At 38.9% G+C, this 18,472-nt stretch overlaps 1 long non-coding RNA gene across 5 annotated transcripts in view; it reads right to left on the reverse strand.

The window, feature by feature from the left end:
• Window positions 1–2,750: 2,750 nt before the first annotated feature.
• Window positions 2,751–18,472, reverse strand: part of LOC118803635 — a 30,730-nt gene continuing 15,008 nt past the window's right edge. For 2 of the 5 annotated variants that reach the window (XR_005006903.1, XR_005006904.1), the window contains 4 exons: window positions 11,967–12,179; window positions 7,935–8,026; window positions 6,089–6,168; window positions 2,751–3,689 (listed from right to left, as the gene is read on the reverse strand). This is a non-coding gene — a long non-coding RNA (uncharacterized LOC118803635). Of the gene's footprint in view, window positions 3,690–6,088; window positions 6,169–7,934; window positions 8,027–8,209; window positions 9,474–10,618; window positions 10,690–11,966; window positions 12,180–18,472 lie in introns of those variants that run through there. The other 3 variants (XR_005006905.1, XR_005006907.1, XR_005006906.1) reach the window with 3 other exon arrangements.

Here is an 18,472-nt window from a genome sequence, read left to right on the forward strand (position 1 = left end):
CTCACTGGTAGACACCATGCCGCCACAGTTAGGAGGTTATCGGTTCAAATCCTGATCAGGAATGGCACGCATGGTGTGAGAAAGGGCGGTGCACAAGAACCGGGGGAAGGAATACCTGTTTTTCCCCCCTGGGGCCCAGGAACAAGGAAAAGATGGGGTTATGCAGATTTGTGCCAAATGAGATGAAGACCAGAACATAGTTTGGGAAATGTGTGCTGGTAGTCTGTGGTGAACTGGACAAAACAAAACAAAAGACTGACCGAACAGCCTTCATAACCCCAGAACTTACGGCCAACCACGACAAGTTAACTTGATTCCTTTTGTAGTGATTCGTCATTACTGCTTATCATCTCATGACAGCAGTGACTCCCAGCTGGCAGTAATCAGAGGTATTTTCCACTCTTTACTGTGTTTAGGTTTCCAGTTTTACACAGGGTGACACAGAACCCTGAGCGTGTGGTCCATCAACCAACATGACAAATATATAGCAGGTCTTTTTTGGTTTTGTTCAAAATGGCTTTTGGCTTATATGTCGTACACTCAATCATACCTGCCTGTCTGGACTGTCCCCCTGGCAAAAACACTGGTTTTGTAGGTTATTGAGCCAAATGCTGCAAACTATGCATGAGGTTTTTGTCAGATTTTACCGGTAATTTCAAATTTCAAAAAACTGAAGGGACATTTTTCCTTCATCTCTATGTGTTGCAAGTTGGTTTAGAGTAAAAACACAGACTGCCTGGGAGACCAGACTGGAAATCACTGATATTTTATTCTGTGATCACCACGGTTTCCTCCCAGTTTGCATAAAGCAACTGAACTTTAAAATTCTTGAATTTATCTCTATAACTTCAGTCTTTCCTTATCTACTCTTAAACCTTGGTCGTAGCATTTTATCATTATTGTTATTATTTTGCCACATATGTTCAACATTACTTACACATTTTTGGTAAATATGTAGTTTTTACAAGTAATAAACACTTGGAACTTACTTTGCAAGTTTAATATATAAGTGCAGTTTAGTATGTAGGTTTTTCAGCTTTTAATGCTAGGACGTTACTTGGTTACGGCAAGTACTACCAACCTGCTTCAGGAAATACAGGCCTATGTGGTTACAGGTACGTCACAAAGGTGTAAAAATTGCAGAGTACCTTTATCCAGCAATTCATTCCATATTACTTGTTGTGTTCTCTGTAATATGATGGAAACTGGACTGTAAATTGTACATAGTATTTACACAGGAACTTACAGAAATCCAGAGAGGCCATGAGGCAGGTCTAATTTTCTGGATTGTCATCTTAAGGCAAGTTAATTATCTTGTTATCTCAAAATAACAAAAGTTGTTATCTTGAGATGACGAGTAAGTTAAGATAATGAACTTGTTATCCCAAGATACCAATCCAGTAGGAACGACCCGTTTCTGGTATTTGTGGAATATACAGCCTACTTAGTGTTCATAACCAAACACAATGTTCATCACTGTAACCCTTTTCCTCTCACACAGCTCCCTAGCAAGGCCCTGCGCTGTGAACTCATGGAAAGAAAGGAACCAGGGAGTGCAAAACTGTGGTGATTCAGCTGGTGGCGCTGTTTTATTAGCAGACTTCTCTTGGTTTGGTCACAACAGGGAGCAGTTTCCATCCTCACAAAACAAAACAGCACTGTGTTAAACAAGCTCAGAATGAGTTGCACAGCTACTACTAGAGTCTCTCTGATTTACAGACTGTCTTTGCACTAAACAACATGTCCAGAACTGAAATTCACCATAAACAGAAAAAGCTTAGGAAATATTTTAACTCCTACACATTTGAGTAACTAACATTTTAAGAAATAAATGCTTAAACTGCACTTTTTAGACATAACTGACACTGCATAAAGTAGAGAAGCATAGCTGATGCTGTAAATCCCACATCCAGATTAGATTGCAACTTTCAAGATAAAAATCACAACAGTAATGAACAAATAGTTACTCATTTCCACCAAACAAGTGACATGGAGTTCACTACATCTCTAACCTACTCAAAACATCACTGGATGTTCGATACTGTCCAAGGATTATCAAAGATTGTTAACAGAGACAAAAATCAACATGGCTCACCTTCACACCAAATAACGGTGAATGTACATACCGCCATCTACTGGTCTTAACTGTGAATAACATCAGCTTACATAACCATACAGTGTTATCAGATCTAGGTTAAAAAAACAACCTGATAAAGGTACGTTGTGTCTATATTACAGTGTAAAATATGGATGAATGAGGCAAAAACAACACACGATTAAGGCAAAAATGGAAATGTTTTGTCCTAGAACAAGCTAACAAAGACTTAATCAAGCTATCCAAAAGGCAGACAGTAAAGATTCAAACAAAGAATTCACAACAGAATCAAACGAGCGAGTGTGCGCAGAACTACAGCTCCCATCTGTCCCACAGCGATGACGTCACATGCAGCAACAGGACGTACATAGTTTCTAATCACTTGTCCAGAACTTTACTTTCATTTAAGAAAGTAGAAGGATGTGTTTCACTGAAAGCTAAGAAAACTCATATATTTCCTTTTTTCTACAGCAAATGGGTTTTGGGCAGCAGAATACTGGCATTAGTGCTACTGAGTGCTGATTGGTTGGTGAGTGGAGAAGCTGGCTGTTCGCGCTCACTGACATCATGAACACACATGAGGCGCCATTTTAAAGTCTTATAACTCGAGTTTAAAAGCTCATTAAAATATAACAGCAGTGTTAAAATGTTTATACTGTTCTGTGTTCAGGAACTGATTGTATTCTTTTAAAATAAAAACGTTTAAGCATTTATAAACTATGATTTTGCCCAAATGCCCCATATTAACCCATTTATTATGGACTCGCTCTGGAGCGCCCTCTGGCGTCTGAGAAACCCAGAAGACACTGCAGAGAGGTAGGTATCTTCACTACAAGTTCTCTGGTTGCTGCGCACAGGATTGTTGGGGATCCATCACTGGCGCTTTAGCTTCAGTAGTTTGGACTCATTACTGTACATGTGTTTCTCCGCTGTGCTGTTTGCTCTGCCCTTTTGGATTCTTCAGTTTTGTAGATATTCTGTATACAGCAGTGCTCGTCTCTCTGGGTGTGTGTGTGTGTGAATGTGGTGATCATGGATAGAGGAAACTTTCTGTCTTTTTTGGTTCTCTTTATGTATGTTAGCCTAGTTTCCAAGTTGTTTGGAATGTTGTTTATTTTGTCTGTGGGTCAAACCTGAATTCTGAAAGTCAGCTAGTTGTTTACTGTAGTTCACCATTTTAATATAATACACTTCCATTTTTGCTTTATTCCTGTGTGTTTTTGCTTTATTCGTCCATATTTTACACTATAATACAGACGCCACTTACCATCATTCTGCTTTAACCAGGATCCATAACACTGTGTATGGTTATGAACTCCATGCATGGTTATAAAGACTATGTATGGTTATACTCTGTACACCACAAGGACAAGAAAACAAATAATTTAAATATTTATCTGGGTTCTGATTGAGGAAATCTGCAATCAAACCAGGATCCAAGATGTCACGAGTGGGAACCCAGCAATGTTCCTCAGGGCCAAATCCCTCCCTATCAACCAGATACTGAAGCTCCCCTCCATCCCTCAGCCTGCGGACAGTGTAGACAAGGGCTCCATCAGCCTTCAACCGTCAGGTGTAGCCTCATCCAATGGACCTGGAAAAAAAGGGTTTAAGCAAAGACAATGAACGAGAAATGTGATAACGAGGGAGTAAATCCAGTTTGTAAATGATGTCATTAATCTTTTCAAGAATTTTAAATAGACCAATGTATTCAGGACAAGTTTTCGCCTCCCTTCTGAAAACCTGAGAGCCAAACTCGGTCCCCTGTGATGAGGTCTCTAGTCTCTGATGGGTCTCCTTCCAGACCCTCTCATTCTGCTGAACTCAATTATATCTGATACCAAACCAGTCCATGGTGCAACAGGCAGCTGGAAACCTAACACACCCTGGAAAGGAGTGATTCCTGTAGAAGAACTCAAAGAATTTTGAGCAATCTCCGCCCACACGGGAAACCTCGTCCAGTCTTTAGACTAACCGATACCCCAATGTGTTTGAAAAAGGCTGCCCAAACATTAGAGGTGAATTGAGGACCCCTGCCTTAAAGAACATCTGGAATACCAAAATATCTAAAGACCTGGTTAACTCATATTTCTGCAGTCTGGAAGGCTGAGGGTCTAGAAGGAAAGGGAATGAAAGGAACACTACAGGAGAACCTATCCACAATGAATTTTACTTGTCTACCATGGAGAGTGTGACTCATAATAAATGGCAAGATATTGTTAGTAAAGCTTCAAAGATAATTGGAACGTCACTTCCTTCAGTTGATTCTGTTCACAATCCAGCGCGTCTTTAAGCGAGCAAAGAGAATAATTAGAGATTCCTCTCATCTCATCACAGATGAGGAGGTACACAAGGCCTTTTTCCAGAACTTGCTAAAGTACTTTGCTTTTGTGTCTAACTTGTGGTTTGCATCTTGCAGGGTTTGTTCATGAAGTCTTCTGCTGACCAATCCACAACTGCCTCCTGAAGAGTGTTTGTTTTATTTGTTGTATTTAGTTATTTATTTGTCAGAGACAATTCAGATAAACATAGTTACACAAAATGCAGCACATGTAATGTATACTGGGCTTCTAGCTTAAGCTAAAGTGTTGGATGGTTTATGGGGATGTTTCTTCATTATGGTGAGAATTCTTCTATCATCAGCTGTGGAGGTCTTCATTGACCTACCAGCCCCTTTAGGGTTACTAAGATCACCCATTCTCTCTGTTGTTCTTAATAATGATTCAAACTAAGGTTTGTCTGATGTGTCTTACTGTTTTATTCTTGTTTCTCAGCCTAATAAAGGTTTCCTTGTCTTCCATGTTGACAAACAGCAAAATCAGACTTCAAAGGTGACCAAAACCCTAGAATCAAGACTAGATGTTTAAAGCTCTCTTACACCTGCATTAATACAGCAATTAAACACACATCAGTCATCACAGACAAAAAGCCCTTTGTCCCAAACATCATGGTGTCTTGAACTGGGGGTGTTTTTATAATAAATAGTATTATAGAGTAAATAAAACGCACATATCCAGATTTTTATAAAGGGCATTAATGTGAATTATGAGACGCTGTTGTCGGAAGAAAACTTCATCTCCATTTTTGACGTTTTTGTGTTTTTGACAGAATTTGAAAATGCCTGTTGCCCTTTACAGCGTGTGTGGATTTCATGATGAACGGACTAAAAGAAATGACCCAAAATGACTTGGAAATATGAAAGCAAAGTAGGTTTTTTTCTTCACCTGTAAAGTTACCATTTAGGAGATACGAGGTTTTCTTCCAACAACAGCGATAAACACTTCCTCAAATTAAGGCTAAAACTAGAGTAAAAAGAAATTCCACTAGTTTTTGTAAGAGAACCATTGTCTTATTGTACTTTTTATTCTTGTGTCCAAAAGAGATACTTTTTTTGGAAAATTCTGTATATTTTTATTAAAAACGAATGTTTATTATCTCAATTTGATCATTTCTCATGAATTCATAAAATAGGCCAATATCTAACAAATCGCCATCAAACTTTTAGCTTCATTCATTCTTTCGTGGAACCACTAATTTGTACTAAATCCTTACTAAAGTGTACTTGACACATATTTAAGTCATGCTTTTTGTAGCTAGCTTTGTCCTTTACTTACATAATTAGTACATCAAGTTATACAGTCCCAGTGTAAAATTAGTATATTTACAAATACAATGAAGTATTTTTGCTGAATCCTTTTTGTGCTCTTGCAATACTGATTCAGTATACTAAAGTATGTACTTAAGTATTTACAAAGGTGTACTTATATATGTGCTTAGCATTCCATGCATAGTATTTCACCTGTAGTACATAATAAAACATTTGCACTATTCTATATGTAAAGTATATGTAAAGTAGTAAAACATGCTGTAGTACAGGAAGGCTTTTTGATCAAATTGATGCTAGTTTTATGTAGAATTAACTGGTCACTCTGGCTGCCAATCCAGATTTTCCTGCATTTTCCCAAATTCCCTGAATAAAACAGTTCTACTCACCTGTCTGGGAGTACCTGGGAGTACCTGGTAAGCTCAGTGCACGTTTTGTCCTCTCTGTGAGCTTCCTGGATATCTGTGCACTAATAATAACAGAGTAAAAAATGAGTTCATGATGTGACTTTTTTGCCACGCGTTTGTCATTCTCGTCTTGTTGTGGTGAAACGTTTCCACTGAGTTAACGCGCTCAGAGCTAACTAGCAGCTATTAGTGTTCAATTAATTACATGAAATTCATCAACAATCAATTTTTATCTGTCACTCAATATTAGAGCTTTCAAAGGCTCATATAATTTAAACAGCCTACTAGCGAACTTAACTTAAAAATTTAATATCATCTACAGAGGTTCTTTAACTGGGTTATGTTTTGGTTCAATATAATTTTGTGTTTATGGTGTTGGGGATTGTTTTGTTTTCTAGTTTTCTCTTCTGTTTCCTTTGTTTTCAGCTGTTATTCATTGGTAAAGAGTATTAATGCTGAAGGGCTCTTATAAGAAGTCGAATTCATTCTGTTCTCACGGTTTGAACAATAACAACAAATGGCCTTTACGACACCCCCTATGGAGGATTAGGCCTTTCTGGGACAGAACACTCAGTTTGTGACATTAAGGCGTGGGGTGGTCGATGACGTGGGTATAAGAGCTGCTGTTCAGACTGTATGAAGATTACCAGCAATGTACAGAGAGCTCTTCAAATAGATCATATTTTCTGTGTACAATAGTCTCCTGACTTACTGTATGTGGCAAGATCTAAGATTTTCATCACTGGTCTTTGGAACCCCTAAAGTAGCCTTAGCCGCCCCTGGACACCTCATTTACAGACTCCTAGAAACGGCACTCCATGCAGCACAGAAACATCAGGCCAATAATTCTGAATGTGAATGAATGCAAAACTGTCTAACTGCATTACCCAAACTATGTGAACTGCTGCCACATCACATCTCTGAATAGTGCAAACCGGTGCTGAAGATTGTAAACTTTCAAATAAATGAAAAAAACAAACAAAAAATCAGCAACTAACAGGAAATGTACATAAAAAATAAGTTATTTGAAACATGCTGTACCTCTATTGAACACACAGTGAGTGTGTTTACATGCACTCAATAATCTGATCATAATCGGATTTCTGCAGTTATCCAATTATTCAAATGGTCATGTAAACACCATACTCTGATCTAGAAATCTGATTAAGAAATCTGATTAAGAGAGCTGTTCTTTAGCTCAGTAATCAGATTTCTCAGTGCATGTAGCCTCTTACTCTGATTACTCAGAGAACAGACGGTGGTACCAGAAATAAATGAGCAGCGTTGCGATGAGATGGCAGCAAAACACTTTTGGAGCGGCGCTGAAACCAAACATGAAATAAAGGATTTAAGTATTCTTCATCTTCTACATGATGTATGTTCATATTGTCAGGTTAAGATGTTTTAAAAAAGCCACGGCATGAAGCTCAAATTTTACGTTTGTGTTTACGTCACGACTTCTTCAGAAATCCAATTACTGCCTGACTCATGTTGACCAGAGGTTTCCCATTATCTGACTACTCAAGTGCATGTAAACGTGTTGATCGGACAAAATCTGATTTTCTGCAGTTATCGGATTATTAAGTGCATGTAAATGTACTCATGGTCATGAGCTGGGTTTCCATCCATATAGTTCTTGTACATATTGAATAAAAAGGCTTAGTTGAAACGGCAAATTGTTGAATAGAATCGCCAAAAAAAGGAAAAAGTTTGCATGTTTTCTACCAGTAGATATTTTTTGCCAGGAAAAAAAAGAAACGATATAAATTACAATAGAAGCACATAAACATAATTTATTAGAAGAACAGAATAAAGTCATCTTACTTACTGTTTTTGTACACAGTCACTCCAAAACATGACAGAGGGCACCAAGTTCCAGCTCCTTAAGCCAGTGTCGCATGGATAGACAGATGTTGAAATCTTGATGATAAAGGGGGGGGAAAAAAACAAACATTCTTAACACACTGTACAAAATACACACATAAGGTGTGTAGAGTAACCTTGACTCTTACTCAAGTCAAAGTATTACTATAGCATGCAAAGTTGCTTCAATGAAGTAATGACTCAACAAGAAGCCCAGCATAGCAAATCAAAAAAACACACACACACACATACCTAGTTTTGACCATAACTTTATTTTTCATCCATTTCATTCACAAAGTATATATTTGATCACTTTCTTATTTAGTCACAATTAGCAATAACATGTTTAGTCACAATTAGGGATAATCAGTAGATTCTAACTGCTCTGTACTCTCTTGATGAATGAAAAGTGGGGTATGTTAATTGATGTGATATGATGTAACCAAGAGCACAGCCCCATCTTCTTAAAGTGTGTTTATGTTTATGGATAATAGTGTAATCCAATGCAATGGCTTACAGCTGCTAATTACAGCTGAGCAACTTTGATTAACACTTGTATTTAAGTCTTAATCTTTAATGAAAGATTGTACCTTTTTCTGATATTCTTGGTGTTTAATTGTTTTCTGTTCCATATTAGGTTTTATTTTTAATTAGAAGCATTTTCCACAACACCGTGTCTGACTTTGTGCTAGCTAGCTAACAAAATGAGCTTACTTTGAGCTGGGAGGTTTGGAAGCAGCTCTAATAAAATGAGGATTAATTAATTAACTTTCTCAGAGCCTGGTTTTAGAAATGAACAGAAAACTCGCTCACTCAAACAAACCTTTAGCTTCAGCGTCTGACCACTGACTTCTACTATAGAGTTTAGTGCCCGTGGGTTTCCTGTTCTTTTCTAAGTTCAGGGAAGTTGAAGTTATGGTCTGTGGTAACTGACTGTGCGCTACAGATTCAGCAGATAGAGATCAACTCGAGTTTCCCTTTAAACAGCTAAACTGAATGATATATTAGCGATCTAACTGATCTTTCAGTGGGAAAAAGTCTTTAAAAAAATCTGCACTACGTAATAAATAATTCTACACTGTTTATTTTTAATGTTACTGCCAGACGTTTCTCCTGTAGTGTTTCTGGTGTGGAGATGCTGGAAAACACCATCGATCTCTGAGAGAGACACAGAGTCCTGGGTTAATCCAGAAGGGTTAGTTCACTTCATTACATTTGATTTTAACTGCCGTTTTATATATTGTAATTATTATATGATAGATGTTTTATAAATGAGGTTCTGATGAATTGATCTCTTCATATTCCTCACTCTGGTGTCGAGACTGTAATGAGGTTTATAATGAGAAAACAGCAGAAAAGAGTCAGCAGCTTTCAGTGTTCTGTTCCTTTATGACGTCACTTCTTTATGACGTCATTTAGAACTACCAGAAAACTGAGCGTCTCATTCTGAATGTGTGAGTCTCTTCAACAGGTGACGGTAAGTAAGTCTCCTCCTCCTGATTTCCTGCAGTAATATGAAAATATTTCAGTTAATAGGGACGTATTATGTACAATTAGTGAAATCTTTCATTTTTAAACATTTAAGTGGTCACGGAGAGCATTGTGTGTGTTTATTAGTACTATTTTACTACATCTTTGTTTAGTTATTTTAATCTTGTGTTAAATTATGAGTTATCACTGAAAATTTGATTTGTTTGCATTTTGGTATTTTAATTTTATGCAGTGTAAAGCGTGTTAGAGCAGGAAAACACTGAACTGTACAGAAAAAAACAAACCGCTAGTGAAACACTGAAAGAGCAAGACGATCAACGGTAAGTACAAACATATTTACAGTGGGGTTTAGTTTACAGTTACTTATTTATTTAACACTTTGTAATAGTGATTTTTATAATGCGTCTATTGGCCTACAGCCCTCTAAGATGCCGACTGATGAAATGTTTAAAGATATAATGAAAACCAAATACAGGCTTAATAATATACTACACAATTAAACCAGACAGTGAGATCATTTAGGTAAGATACCCTTAGATATAAATGATGTATTTAGATCTTTTTACTCCAGTCTCTAGACTTCAGTTGGCCTTAGGCCAACTATCTACAACTGTATCAGAATCAATAGATCATAGCTTTCCTCTGAAGAAATCACCAAAGCTGCTAATCATAAAACAACAGGACTAATAAATAAATACACAAAAACATAAAAACAGGAAAAAGCGGATACAAAGCTGGGCAGTGAGCGTTCTCTGACAACATTCATGTGTCCAGTCATTTTATGTACCACTGTCACTGTAACAAGAAAAAGGAAAACCTAGAGAAACATAATGTCCTCAATACTGGGGTGGTGATGTGGCCAAGTCTATTGGCCTGGAATCATTAATAGAAATTGATAATCAAATAGATAAATAAATGTCTAAGCTAAAAAGGTTAGGAAATGAAGCAAAGATAACACAAAACATTTATAAAAAGTTAAAAACGGTATTGTTATTCATATAAATAAGTAAATAAAGAAAAGAATAAATTAAAAAAATCAACAACACACAAGAAAAGAAAAAAAACAAATAAATCATAAAAAAGGTGTCCCCTATAGGGGGCGTGTTGGAGTGGCCAAGTCACTTGGCCCAGGTTATTAAAACGTAAACAATAAAAGGATACAAAGTTGGGCAGTGAGTGTTTTCCTCTGACAACATTCAGCTGTCCAGTGATTTCATGTACCACTGTCACTGCAACAAGAAAACAATAGTGGGGACACTTGGCTGAGATATTGATATGAATGAAGTAGGTCATAAATAAATCAAGTGGAACAATTAATAAAAAAATTTGAAAAACAAATTAAAAGTAATAATTTCTCAATGTTATACAAGTAATTAACTAATTGTAAATAAAGGAATTAATTAATCATAAAAAAGTAATATATCACCCCTTAAAAAACTGAATAAACACTCACATACACTAGAATAGGAGACATTACTCCATACACAAACTGAATAAACGCTCATATACACTAGAATAGGAGATATTACTCCATACACAAACTGAATAAACACTCACATACACTAGAATAGGAGATATTACTCCACACACAAACTGAATAAACACTTATAAACACTATACAGAAAGTGATTATTAACTACCAATAAATAAGTGAATAAACTACCAATAAAAACAATCATATAAACATATAAATAGATATTTAGTCTGTAACAACATAGAAAGAACACTCCATACATTAAAATAGGATATTAGTCTATAAACCACCTCAATAAACACTCCTACCCACAAGCATGTATTAGTAAATGAACAACCTCAATACATTTACCTATGCAGTAAAATACAATATATTAACTCAAACAACTGCAATATATGTTTCTATATTCTAGAATAGGAAATATGTTATTATATGACTTTAATAAACACTCCTATTCACACCAATAGGAGATATACCATAAACAATACCTGAATAAACACTCCAAACACTAGAATGGAATATATTAGTTAATAAACATCTTAAACAAATACTAATATTCACTAGAATAAGACAAACTAATCTATATTCAACCCTAATAAACACTCATATATGCCAGAAGAGAAATCCTTCATAAACAAGCTAAAGAAACAATCATCTAAACAAGAATATGACAGTTAATAAACAAAAATCTAAAGATATTAGTACATAAACATCCTTAATAAACAATCATGCACACTAGAATATGATATTAACCCATAAATAACAATAAGTGCTCCTATACACTTAAATAAAAAATAATTGTTAATAATAAATCTAAATAACCACTCCTATATACTAGAATTGGAAATTTTAGTCCATAAACATCATCAATAAATTATTATTAGTCCATAAAAAACCTCAATAAACACTCCACAGCACTATTATTGACACATAGGTGTCCATAAATGATCTAATTAAACAAATCTTATACGCTACAATAGTAGATATTAGTCTATAAACGAGACTCAAACTAATGAATTTGCATATATTCACCTTTTTAGCCTACAGCAGTTTAGCCCCGCCCATTTTGGCACTTATTCAGGTGGCCTCATCAGTTAACATGGAGTATTTCAGACTCTGAATCTTCCTTTATGACATCACTTCTTTATGACATCATATAGAACTACCAGAAAACTGAGCGTCTCATTCTGAATGTGTGAGTCTCTTCAACAGGTGACGGTAAGTAAGTCTCCTCCTCCTGATTTCCTGCAGTAATATGAAAATATTTCAGTTAATAGGGACGTATTATGTACAATTAGTGAAATCTTTCATTTTTAAACAGACTTTAACTACATTTAAGTGGTCACGGAGAGCATTGTGTGTGTTTATTAGTACTATTTTACTACATTTTTGTTTAGTTATTTTAATCTTGTGTTAAATTATGAGTTATCACTGAAAGTTTGATTTGTTTGCATTTTGGTATTTTAATTTTATACAGTGTAAAGCGTGTTAGAGCAGGAAAACACTGAACTGTACAGAAAAAAACAAACCGCAAGTGAAACACAAACAGCAAGACCATCAACGGTAAGTACAAACATATTTACAGTGGGGTTTAGCTTACAGTTACTTATTTATTTTTGCAAACACTTTGTAATAGTGATGAAGCAAAAGGCACATAAAAAGAAGAGCAGTAAGTGTTTTTCTCTGACAGCATTCAGCTGTCCAGCAATTTCATGTACCACTGCTACTGAAACAAGATAACAACAAAAAAAATTTCATAACAAAAGGTGTCCCCGACAGGGGGGGGTTGGTGGAGTGGCCATGTCACTTGGCCTGGGCTTTTAAAAAAGCAAGTAATTAAAAAACAACAAAGTGGATACAAAGTTGGGCAGTGAGTGTTTTCCTCTGACAACATTCAGCTGTCTAGCGAAAAAGTAAGTAATTAAAAAACAACAAAGTGGATACAAAGTTGGGCAGTGAGTGTTTTTCTCTGACAACATTCAGCTGTCCAACGAGATCATGTACCATTGCCATTGCAACAAGATAACAACAAAAAAAAATTCTATAACAAAAGGTGTCCCGACAGGGGGGGTTGGTGGAGTGGCCAAGTCAGTTGGCCCGGGCTTTTAAAAAAGCAAGTGATTAAAAAACAGCAAAGTGGATACAAAGTTGGGCAGTGAGTGTTTTCCTCTGACAACATTCAGCTGTCCAGCGAAAAAGTAAGTAATTAAAAAACAACAAAGTGGATACAAAGTTGGGCAGTGAGTGTTTTCCTCTGACAACATTCAGCTGTCCAGCGAAAAAGTAAGTAATTAAAAAACAACAAAGTGGATACAAAGTTGGGCAGTGAGTGTTTTCCTCTGACAACATTCAGCTGTCCAGCGAAAAAGTAAGTAATTAAAAAACAACAAAGTGGATACAAAGTTGGGCAGTGAGTGTTTTCCTCTGACAACATTCAGCTGTCCAGCAATTTCATGTACCACTGCCATTGCAACAAGATAACAACAAAAAAAATTATATAACAAAAGGTGTCCCCGACAGGGGGGGGTTGGTGGAGTGGCCAAGTCACTTGGCCCGGGCTTTTAAAAAAGTAAGTAATTAAAAAACAACAAAGTGGATACAAAGTTGGGCAGTGAGTGTTTTCCTCTGACAACATTCAGCTGTCCAGCGATTTCATGTACCACTGTTACTTCAGCAGGAAATTAAAAAAGTGGATACAAAGTTGGGCAGTGAGTGTTTTCCTCTGACAACATTCAGCTGTCCAGCAATTTGATGTACCACTGGTATTGAAACAAGATAACAACAAAAAAAATCATATAACAAAAGGTGTCCCCGACAGGGGGGGTTGGTGGAGTGGCCAAGTCACTTGGCCCGGGCTTTTAAAAAAGCAAGTAATTAAAAAACAACAAAGTGGATACAAAGTTGGGCAGTGAGTGTCTTCCTCTGACAACATTCGGCTGTCTAGCGAAAAAGTAAGTAATTAAAAAACAACAAAGTGGATACAAAGTTGGGCAGTGAGTGTTTTTCTCTGACAACATTCAGCTGTCCAACGAGATCATGTACCATTGCCATTGCAACAAGATAACAACAAAAAAAAATTCTATAACAAAAGGTGTCCCGACAGGGGGGGTTGGTGGAGTGGCCAAGTCACTTGGCCCGGGCTTTTAAAAAAGCAAGTAATTAAAAAACAGCAAAGTGGATACAAAGTTGGGCAGTGAGTGTTTTCCTCTGACAACATTCAGCTGTCCAGCGAAAAAGTAAGTAATTAAAAAACAACAAAGTGGATACAAAGTTGGGCAGTGAGTGTTTTCCTCTGACAACATTCAGCTTTCCAGCAATTTCATGTACCACTGCCATTGCAACAAGATAACAACAAAAAAAATTATATAACAAAAGGTGTCCCCGACAGGGGGGGTTGGTGGAGTGGCCAAGTCACTTGGCCCGGGCTTTTAAAAAAGTAAGTAATTAAAAAACAACAAAGTGGATACAAAGTTGGGCAGTGAGTGTTTTCCTCTGACAACATTCAGCTGTCCAGCGATTTCATGTACCACTGTTACTTCAGCAGGAAATTAAAAAAGTGGATACAAAGTTGGGCAGTGAGTGTTTTCCTCTGACAACATTCAGCTGTCCAGCAATTTGATGTACCACTGGTATTGAAACAAGATAACAACAAAAAAAATCATATAACAAAAGGTGTCCCCGACAGGGGGGGTTGGTGGAGTGGCCAAGTCAGTTGGCCCGGGCTTTTAAAAAAGCAAGTAATTAAAAAACAACAAAGTGGATACAAAGTTGGGCAGTGAGTGTTTTCCTCTGACAACATTCAGCTGTCTAGCGAAAAAGTAAGTAATTAAAAAACAACAAAGTGGATACAAAGTTGGGCAGTGAGTGTTTTTCTCTGACAACATTCAGCTGTCCAACGAGGTCATGTACCATTGCCATTGCAACAAGATAACAACAAAAAAAAATTCTATAACAAAAGGTGTCCCGACAGGGGGGGCTGGTGGAGTGGCCAAGTCACTTGGCCCGGGCTTTTAAAAAAGCAAGTAATTAAAAAACAGCAAAGTGGATACAAAGTTGGGCAGTGAGTGTTTTCCTCTGACAACATTCAGCTGTCCAGCGAAAAAGTAAGTAATTAAAAAACAACAAAGTGGATACAAAGTTGGGCAGTGAGTGTTTTCCTCTGACAACATTCAGCTGTCCAGCGATTTCATGTACCACTGTTACTTCAGCAGGAAATGAAAAAAGTGGATACAAAGTTGGGCAGTGAGTGTTTTCCTCTGACAACATTCAGCTGTCCAGCAATTTCATGTACCACTGCCATTGCAACAAGATAACAACAAAAAAAATTATATAACAAAAGGTGTCCCCGACAGGGGGGGTTGGTGGAGTGGCCAAGTCACTTGGCCCGGGCTTTTAAAAAAGTAAGTAATTAAAAAACAACAAAGTGGATACAAAGTTGGGCAGTGAGTGTTTTCCTCTGACAACATTCAGCTGTCCAGCGATTTCATGTACCACTGTTACTTCAGCAGGAAATGAAAAAAGTGGATACAAAGTTGGGCAGTGAGTGTTTTCCTCTGACAACATTCAGCTGTCCAGCAATTTGATGTACCACTGCTATTGAAACAAGATAACAACAAAAAAAATTATATAACAAAAGGTGTCCCCGACAGGGGGGGTTGGTGGAGTGGCCAAGTCACTTGGCCCGGGCTTTTAAAAAAGCAAGTAATTAAAAAACAGCAAAGTGGATACAAAGTTGGGCAGTGAGTGTTTTCCTCTGACAACATTCAGCTGTTCAGCGATTTCATGTACCACTGTCACTGCAACAGGAAATGAAAAAAGTGGATACAAAGTTGGGCAGTGAGTGTTTTCCTCTGACAACATTCAGCTGTCCAGCAATTTCATGTACCACTGCCATTGCAACAAGATAACAACAAAAAAAATTATATAACAAAAGGTGTCCCCGACAGGGGGGGTTGGTGGAGTGGCCAAGTCACTTGGCCCGGGCTTTTAAAAAAGTAAGTAATTAAAAAACAACAAAGTGGATACAAAGTTGGGCAGTGAGTGTTTTCCTCTGACAACATTCAGCTGTCCAGCGATTTCATGTACCACTGTTACTTCAGCAGGAAATTAAAAAAGTGGATACAAAGTTGGGCAGTGAGTGTTTTCCTCTGACAACATTCAGCTGTCCAGCAATTTGATGTACCACTGGTATTGAAACAAGATAACAACAAAAAAAATCATATAACAAAAGGTGTCCCCGAGAGGGGGGGTTGGTGGAGTGGCCAAGTCACTTGGCCCGGGCTTTTAAAAAAGCAAGTAATTAAAAAACAACAAAGTGGATACAAAGTTGGGCAGTGAGTGTTTTCCTCTGACAACATTCAGCTGTCCAGCGAAAAAGTAAGTAATTAAAAAACAACAAAGTGGATACAAAGTTGGGCAGTGAGTGTTTTCCTCTGACAACATTCAGCTGTCCAGCAATTTCATGTATCACTGCGATTGCAACAAGATAACAACAATAAAAAAAAATCATATAACAAAAGGTGTCCCCAACAGGGGGGGTTGGTGGAGTGGCCAAGTCACTTGGCCCGGGCTTTTAAAAAAGCAAGTAATTAAAAAACAACAAAGTGGATACAAAGTTGGGCAGTGAGTGTTTTCCTCTGACAACATTCAGCTGTCCAGCAAAAAAGTAAGTAATTAATAAACAACAAAGTGGATACCAAGTTGGACAGTGAGTGTTTTCCTCTGACAACATCCAGCTGTCCAGCAATTTCATGTACCACTGTCACTTCAACAGGAAATTGAAAAAAGTGGATACAAAGTTGGGTAGTGAGTGTTTTCCTCTGACGACATTCAGCTGTCCAGCAATTTCATGTACCACTGTGACTGCAACAGAAATTGAAAAAAGTGGATACAAAGTTCCTCTATGAAAAATGTGCACAGACAATCGTGTACCCTGCCTGGGAGAGGGTCACCGGGACCTACCCCTGGAGCCAGGCCTGGGGGTAGCGTCCCTCAGTGAGCGCCTGGTGGCTGGGCAGCCCACGTAACCCGGCCGGGCTCAGCCCGAAGAGGCAACGTGGGGGGACCATGTGGGCCCACCACCCGCAAGGTCCAGCATGGGGCAGTGGGAGATTGCGGGGGGGGGGGCCTGGTGGCCTAGGCCCCTGCGGCAGAAACTGGCTCTTGCTACGTGGAATGTACCCTCACTGGGGGGGAAGGAACCGGAGCTTGTGCGGGAGGTTGAGAGGTACCAACTAGATATAGTTGGGCTCACCTCCACCCACAGTGTTGGCTCTGGAACCAAACTCCTTGATAGGGGTTGGTCCCTCTCCTACTCCGGGGTTGCACAGGGTGAGAGGCGCCGGGCGGGTGTGGGGATACTCACGAGTCCCTGGCTGGCAGCCGTGCAGTTGGAGTTTGTCCCGGTGGACGAGAGGGTCGCCTCAATGCGAATTAAAATCGCAGAGAGGAAAACTCTGACTGTTGTGTGTGCTTATGCACCAAACAGCAGGTCGGAGTATTCGGCCTTCTTGGAGCAAGTGGGTGGGGTTCTGGAAAGGGTCCCAACTACAGACTCCATAGTCTTACTGGGAGACTTCAATGCTCATGTTGGCAATGACTGGGAAACCTGGAGAGGCGTGATTGGGAAGAACGGCCTGCCCGATCTAAACCCGAATGGTGAATTGTTATGGGACTTCTGTGCCAGGCATGGATTGTCCATAACGAACACCAAGTTCAAACACAAGGATGTTCATAAGTGTACATGGTACCAGAGCTCCTTGGGTCATAGGTCAATGATCGACTTTGTTGTCGTTTCATCTGACTTGGGACCATATGTTCTGGACACTCGGGTGAAGAGAGGTGCTGAGCTGTCAACCGATCACCATCTGGTGGTGGGTTGGATCAGATGGCAGGGAAGACCGAAGGTCAGACCCGGTAGGCCCAAGCGAATAGTGAGGGTGTGCTGGGAACGACTGTCGGAGGCCCCTGTTCGGAAAGATTTTAACTCCCATCTCCGGGAGAGCTTTTCTCATGTCCCGGAGGAGGTAGGGGACATGGAGTCTGAATGGACCCTGTTCAAAACCTCCATTGTGGAAGCTGCCAGGCGTAGCTGTGGCCAAAAGCTTGTTGGTGTCTGTCAGGGCGGTAACCCAAGAACCCCCTGGTGGACACCGGGGGTGAGGGAGGCCGTCAAGCTGAAGAAAGAGGCCTTTATGGACTGGATGGCCCGAAGGACTCCCGACTCAGCAGATAGGTACCGACAGGCGAAAAAGGTGGCAGCCGCAACGGTGGCAGAAGCAAAATCCAGGGCGTGGGAGGAGTTTGGAGAAGCCATGGAAAAAGACTTTCGGTCGGCCTCAAGGAGGTTCTGGACGACTGTCCGGCGACTCAGGAGCAGTTAAGGTGGCTGCGCCCAAGCTGTATTCGGCAGGGGTGGGGAAGCTCTGACTTCAAATGAGGATATTGTTGGTCGGTGGAAGGAGCACTTTGAGGAACTCCTTAATCCGGGAGATATGCCTCCCTCATGGGAGTCAGGGCCAGAGGCTTCTGGCGTGTCA

Source organism: Colossoma macropomum, unplaced genomic scaffold, assembly GCF_904425465.1.
Source record: "Colossoma macropomum unplaced genomic scaffold, Colossoma_macropomum, whole genome shotgun sequence".
Lineage (NCBI taxonomy): Eukaryota > Metazoa > Chordata > Actinopteri > Characiformes > Serrasalmidae > Colossoma > Colossoma macropomum.